Source organism: Manis javanica, chromosome 9 (assembly GCF_040802235.1).
Source record: "Manis javanica isolate MJ-LG chromosome 9, MJ_LKY, whole genome shotgun sequence".
Lineage (NCBI taxonomy): Eukaryota > Metazoa > Chordata > Mammalia > Pholidota > Manidae > Manis > Manis javanica.
Window position 1 is genome coordinate 56,518,511 of NC_133164.1, and position 6,002 is coordinate 56,524,512.

The following is a 6,002-nucleotide window of genomic DNA, read 5'->3' on the forward strand; positions in this document are numbered from 1 at the left end:
CATATGGTATTTCTATTTTTAGTTTTTTGAGAAACCTCTGTACTACTTTCCACAGTGACTTCACCAATTTCCATTCCCACCAACAGTGTAGGAGGGTTCCCTTTTCTCCACACCCTTACCAACACTTGTATTTCTTGTCTTTTGAATAGTGGCCATTCTAACTGGTGTGAGATGAGATAATAACTCGCTGTAGTTTTGATTTGCATACTTCTGTTGATTGGTGATGTGGAGCATCTTTCCATGTGCCTGTTGGCCATCTGCATTTCTTCTTTGGAAAAATGTCTATTCAGGTCCTCTGCCCATTTTTTAATTGAGTTATTATTTTTTTTTTAGTGTTGAGGCATATGAGTTCTTTATATATTTTGGATGTTAACTTCTTATTGGACAAATTATTCATGGATATTTTCTCCCATACTCTAGGTTGTCTTTTTGTTCTGCTGACAGTGTCCTTTGCTGTGCAGAAGTTTTTCATTTGATATAGTCCCTCTTGTTCATTTTTGCTTTTGTTTCCTTTGCCCCAGGAGAAGATGTGTCTGAAAAATAATTGCTCATGTTTATGTTCAGGAGATTTTTGCCTATATTTTCTTCTAAGAGTTTTATGGTTTCATGTCTTATATTTAAGTCTTTAATCCATTTCGAGTTTATTATTGTGTATGAAGTTAGACATTAATCCAGTTTCATTCTCTTGCATGCAGCTGCCTGACACTTTCTTAAAGGCTCCAGCTTTCTTTTAGCTGTTACACAACAAGCTATGAGATAGGTCATCTGAAGCTTCATGATTATTTTCATAATGTGTTTAGATTTACACACAAAGTCCTAAATACAGCCTCACTAGTTTTACTCTGAATGGACTAATTTCTACTGTTTTCCTTTGCATATCCCAGAATATGCTTATATTAGATGCTGTTCCCCACTGTCTGTGAGGGTCCTAAGGATTGTGTCTGTGTGTTACAGATCCAGTTCAGTGTGTAACATGGTGTATCATCTTGTGTTGAATAGATAAATAAGTGGATAAATAGGTGGGTGAGTGCTCCTCACTCTAATAATTGTGTTTTGAAAGTTACTACTACTTTTTGCATATCTGAATTTTATGAGATAGAAAGGTAATTGCTATTATAAATAAAGCTAAGACAAGTGCTTTTGAGAGGATTGTTTTTAGAACGGAGTCATTCCTCTGCTTTCTAAGAAGGAATCAATCATCTTTTTTAATTGTTGGCCCTATGAAGAGCATAAAAATGAGTGTATGTGTAAGAACATACAAATGAGGTTTCGCCCATGGTCTTCACAGCTCAATAATATAAACTGATCACTGTTTATATATCCAGCTTGAAAAACAGATTCCCTCCAAACAATCCTGTTTCTCTGAAATGTTCTCCTTTTTTCCCTCTAATTATTGAACACAAGCTAATTTAAAGAGGAAAAGTGAGGTAGGATCAGAACAGCTTGGTTCAACTACTGGCAAAACAATTTAAGGAATTTTCCCCACTGAAATGGGTTATCTCAATGCCATTATAGAGTTATGTATAAGTTAATGTAGGTTAATCAATTTTGGCAGGTTCATGTTTGTAATTGTAATCAACACTGGCAATATTATAAATATTTCCACAATTTTCTATCTCACATTAGCCTTAAAAAATTAGTTCCCTGGTGGAACTGAAACCAAAGGAAATCTACCTGTGATGTATGCTATACATTTTTTTTTTTCACATTCCATTTTGTTTTGAGAGTGGAGGTGATTGTGAACATGGCTGTCATGTTTAGGAATCGTTTGGTAGCAAGAAATAGAACCTATACACACTAGCCTAAGCCCAATAAACTTTAACTGGAAGGACTCAGGCATGTATCTTACAAATCTTAAAGGTGGGAAGGCTTCCAATGGTGTGGACCAAGAATTCAGTTGCCAGCAAGCATCAGGGCAGCCCTCTCTTGAGAAGTCTCTTTCCTTAGTTGCTCGTTCTTGCCTGTCATAGTTACTTCATTCTCTAATCACTCACTTCTAAGGGCTTTTCCTGCTTTACCTGTCCCAACATCACCGCTCAAACTCCACTTCAAGTCATCTTTCAGGTACAGCTCCCAACAAAGACTTGCTGGTTTTTTTTTTTAAGAATTAAACTTTTTATTTTGAGATAAATGTAGATTCACACGTAGTTGTAAGAAATAATACAGAATGATCCCATGGTTCTCTACTCAATTTCCACCAATGGTAATAGTACAATATTATAATCAGGCTACTGACATTGACATAGTCAAGATACAGAATATTTACAGAATCAGAAGGATTCTCTGTGTTGCCATTTTATAGCTATACCTACTTCCTCCTATTTCTTCTCCTTCCTTATCACCAAGCAACCACTAATCTGTTCTCTATTGTAATCTTGTCCTTTCAAGAACAGTGCACAAATGGAATCTTGCACAATGTAACCCTCTGGAATTGGCTTTTTCCACTCTGCATAAATCTGTGGAGCCACATCCAGGATTTGTGTGTATCCAGTTTGTTTCTTTTCATTGTGGAGTGGTATCCTGTGTTACCGATGGACTCCAGTTTAACCAGTTACTGTTGAAAACATTTCCACTTTTTTTGGCTATTACAAATAAAGCTGTTATACATATCATTTTATAGGTGTTTCTGTGAACATAAGCTTTTATTTCTCTGAAGATAAATGTTCAGTCACACTATTGCTGGGTTGTAAAGTGGTTGCATATTTGGTTTTAAGAAACTGCTAAACTATTGTCTACAGTAGCTGCAACATTTTACATTCACACTAAAAAGATGTGAGTGGTTTGGTTTCTCCACATTCTTGCCAGTTTTTGGTGCTATCACTGTTTTTCATCTGTATATCCTTTCCAGTGAAATGTTTGTTCATATCTTTTGTTTCAACTACATTTTTTACAGTTGAGTTCTGAGAGTTCTTTATATATTCTAGGTACCTGGTCCTTCGTTAGCCATCTGGCTTGCAAATATTTTCACCCACTTTATAGATTTTTTCATTCTGTTAATAGATTTTTCACAGAGTAAAATTTTTAATTTTCATGAAATCTCATTTATAAAATTTTCCATTCATAGGTAGTGATTTTGATGTCAAGTGGAAAAACTCTTCGTCTAGTCCTGGACCCCAAAGGTTTTCTATTTTTTTCTAAAAGTTTATAGTTTTACATTTGCAATTCAATTTGAGTAATTTTTATATAAGGTATGGGACTTAGGAAGAGGTTCATGTTTTGTCTATAGAAGCCCAGTTGTTTTAGGAATATTTGTTCAAAAGGCTCTTTTCTCCATTGAATTGTTTTTGCACCTTTGTCAATAAGTTGGGCATATTGTATGGGACTACTTCTGTGTTCTTTATTTTATTCCATTATCTAGGTGACTTTCTCTCTCTCCCAATACCCTTGATTATTATAGATATATAATAATTCTTTGAACTGAATAAGCTGATTCCCCCACTTCATTCTTTTTCAAACAATTTTTCAGATATTCTATATTCTTTTCCTTTTCTTATATATTTTCTAATAATTTTGCTTGTAGCTATAATATTCTTGCTGGGATTTTGATAGGAACTGCATTAAAAATTAAATTTGTGTATCAATTTGGAGAGAATTGACATCTTTAATATGTAGTCTTCTAATCCATGAACATGAGATATATCTCTAGTTATTTGGGGCTTTAATTTCTTTCATCAGTGTTTTGTAGTTTTCAGCATACAAGTCCTGTGTATGTTTGATTAGATTTATTTGTATTTTTGAGTGCTTGAAATATTGCATTTTAAATTTTGGTGTCCTTGTATTCATTGCTAGTTTATGAAACTGCAATTGGTTTTTGCAACTTTATATCCTGTGACCATGCTAAACTCACTTCTTTTGTGTAGGAGTGTATTTTTTTTTTTTTGGCGATTTACTGGGAATTTCTGCATAGACAATCATGTCATTTGCATATAGGGACAGTTTTATTTCTCCCTTTCCAATCTGTATGCCTTTTATTTCCATTTCATGCCTTATTGCACTAGATAGACTTGCAGCACTATGCAGAACTAGAATGATGGAAGTGGGCATCTTTTGTCTTATTCCTGTCTTTCACCATGAAGTATAATGTTAGCTGTAGGTGTTTCATAGATGCTCTATCAAGTTGAGGAAGTTCCCCTCTATTCTTGGAAGTTTTTATAATGAATGGATGGTAAAGTTTGCCAAATGCCTTTTCTACATCAATTGATATGATCTGTGATTTTCCTTCCGTATCCTGTTGATAAGATCAATTATATATATATATATATTTATTTATTTATTTTTCTTCTCCTAGTTTTCAACCAGTTTTGCATCACTGGAATAATTCCCACTTGGTCATGATGGATGATTCTTTTATTACTGAAATCTAGTTGTTTATGTTAAGAATTTTTGTATTAATATTCATAATGGGTAACGGTCTGTAGTTTTCATTTTTTGTATTTTTTTTTTGTTTGGTGTTATAAAGTGCTAGTTTTCAAGGATGGAAAGCTTTCTCCTCTATTTTCTGGATGAGATTATATAATTCTTCAAATGTTTGGTAGAGTTTTACACTAAAATTTCTTTTTTGGGAGCTTTAAAATTAAGAATTCAATTTATTTAATAGTTACAGAACTATAAAAATTATTTCATACTGAGTTGTGGTAGTTTGTGTTTTATAAGAAGTTGGTCCATTCTTTCTAAATTGTCAAACTTGTATATATAGAATTATTCATAATAGTCACGTATTCTTTTGATGTCTACAAGGTTTTAGTGATACTCTGGGCTCTCTTCCCAATGTTGGTAATTTGTGTCTTTTCTCCTTTTTTTAAGTCTTACTAGAGGTTTGTCAATATTTTTGTTTTCAGAAAACCAGTTCTTACATTGATTTACTTTATCATATTTTTCTGCTCATTTATCTTGATTTATGCCATTTATTACTTCCTTTGTTATTCTTAGGGCTTAATTTGCTTTTTTAAGGCCCTTGATCTGGGAGCTTTGATTACTGACTTGAGACATTTTCTCATTTCTTTTTTCGTGGTTCTGAAAACTGTTTCCTTTATTATTACTTAAAAATATGGAATGCTTCACGAATTTGCATGTCATCCTTGTGCAGGGGCCATGCTAATCTCTGTATCGTTCCAATTTTAGTATATGTGCTGCCAAAGCGAGCACTCTCATTTCTAACATATGCCTTTAATACTATAACTTTCCTTCTCAGCACTGCTTTCATAGCATCCCACAATTTTTAATATATTGCATTTTCATTTTAATTCAGTTCAATGTATCTTTTTATATCCCATGAAATTTCCTCTTGACTCACTGATTATTTAGAAGTACGCAGTTTTGTTACCAAGTGTTCTGAGATTTCCTTGTTATCTATCTGTTACTTCTAGTTTCATTCTACTGTGATCAAGAGCATATTCTGTATGATTTCAATTCTTTTAAATTTGTTGGCTTGTTTTCTGGGCCAGGATATGCTCTATCCTAATACACATTCCATGTGTGCTTGAAAATAATGAGTATTCAATTGTTGGGAGCTGCATTATCTTGTTGGTTGATGCTGATGTTGAATTCTTCTATATCTTTGTTGATCTTCTCTTTTCTCTATCAATTATTGAGAAAGGAGTGAAGTCTCTACCTATAATTGTGAGTTTATTTCTCCTTTCAGTTCTTTCAGTTTTGTTTTCCATATTTTGCATTTTTATTGTTTGTTGCAAACACATGTAGAGTTATTATATCTTCTTGGTTAATTGACCCTTTTATCATTACATAATGTACCTCCCCCATCTGAAAATCTTCTTTGCTCTGAAGTTTACTTTATGTGAGAAAAATATAGCCACTGCTTCTTTCCTTTGAGTTATGTTTGCATGACATATCTTTTTCCATTCTTTTACTTTTGCCTATGTCATCATATTTGAAGTGAATTTCTTGTAGATAGCATATTGTTGAATTGTGTTTTTAAGTTCACCCTGTCAATATCTATATGTTAATTAGTGTATTTAGACAATTTACACTTAATGTATGTATTG

The 6,002-nt window shown here is 33.2% G+C and overlaps 1 non-coding gene across 1 annotated transcript; it reads right to left on the reverse strand.

Moving 5' to 3' along the window:
* Nucleotides 1–5,041: 5,041 nt before the first annotated feature.
* LOC118969067 (U6 spliceosomal RNA) lies at nucleotides 5,042–5,145 on the reverse strand. Its single transcript, XR_005056953.1, has one exon. It is a non-coding gene; the product is annotated as a U6 spliceosomal RNA (small nuclear RNA).
* Nucleotides 5,146–6,002: the final 857 nt, after the last annotated feature.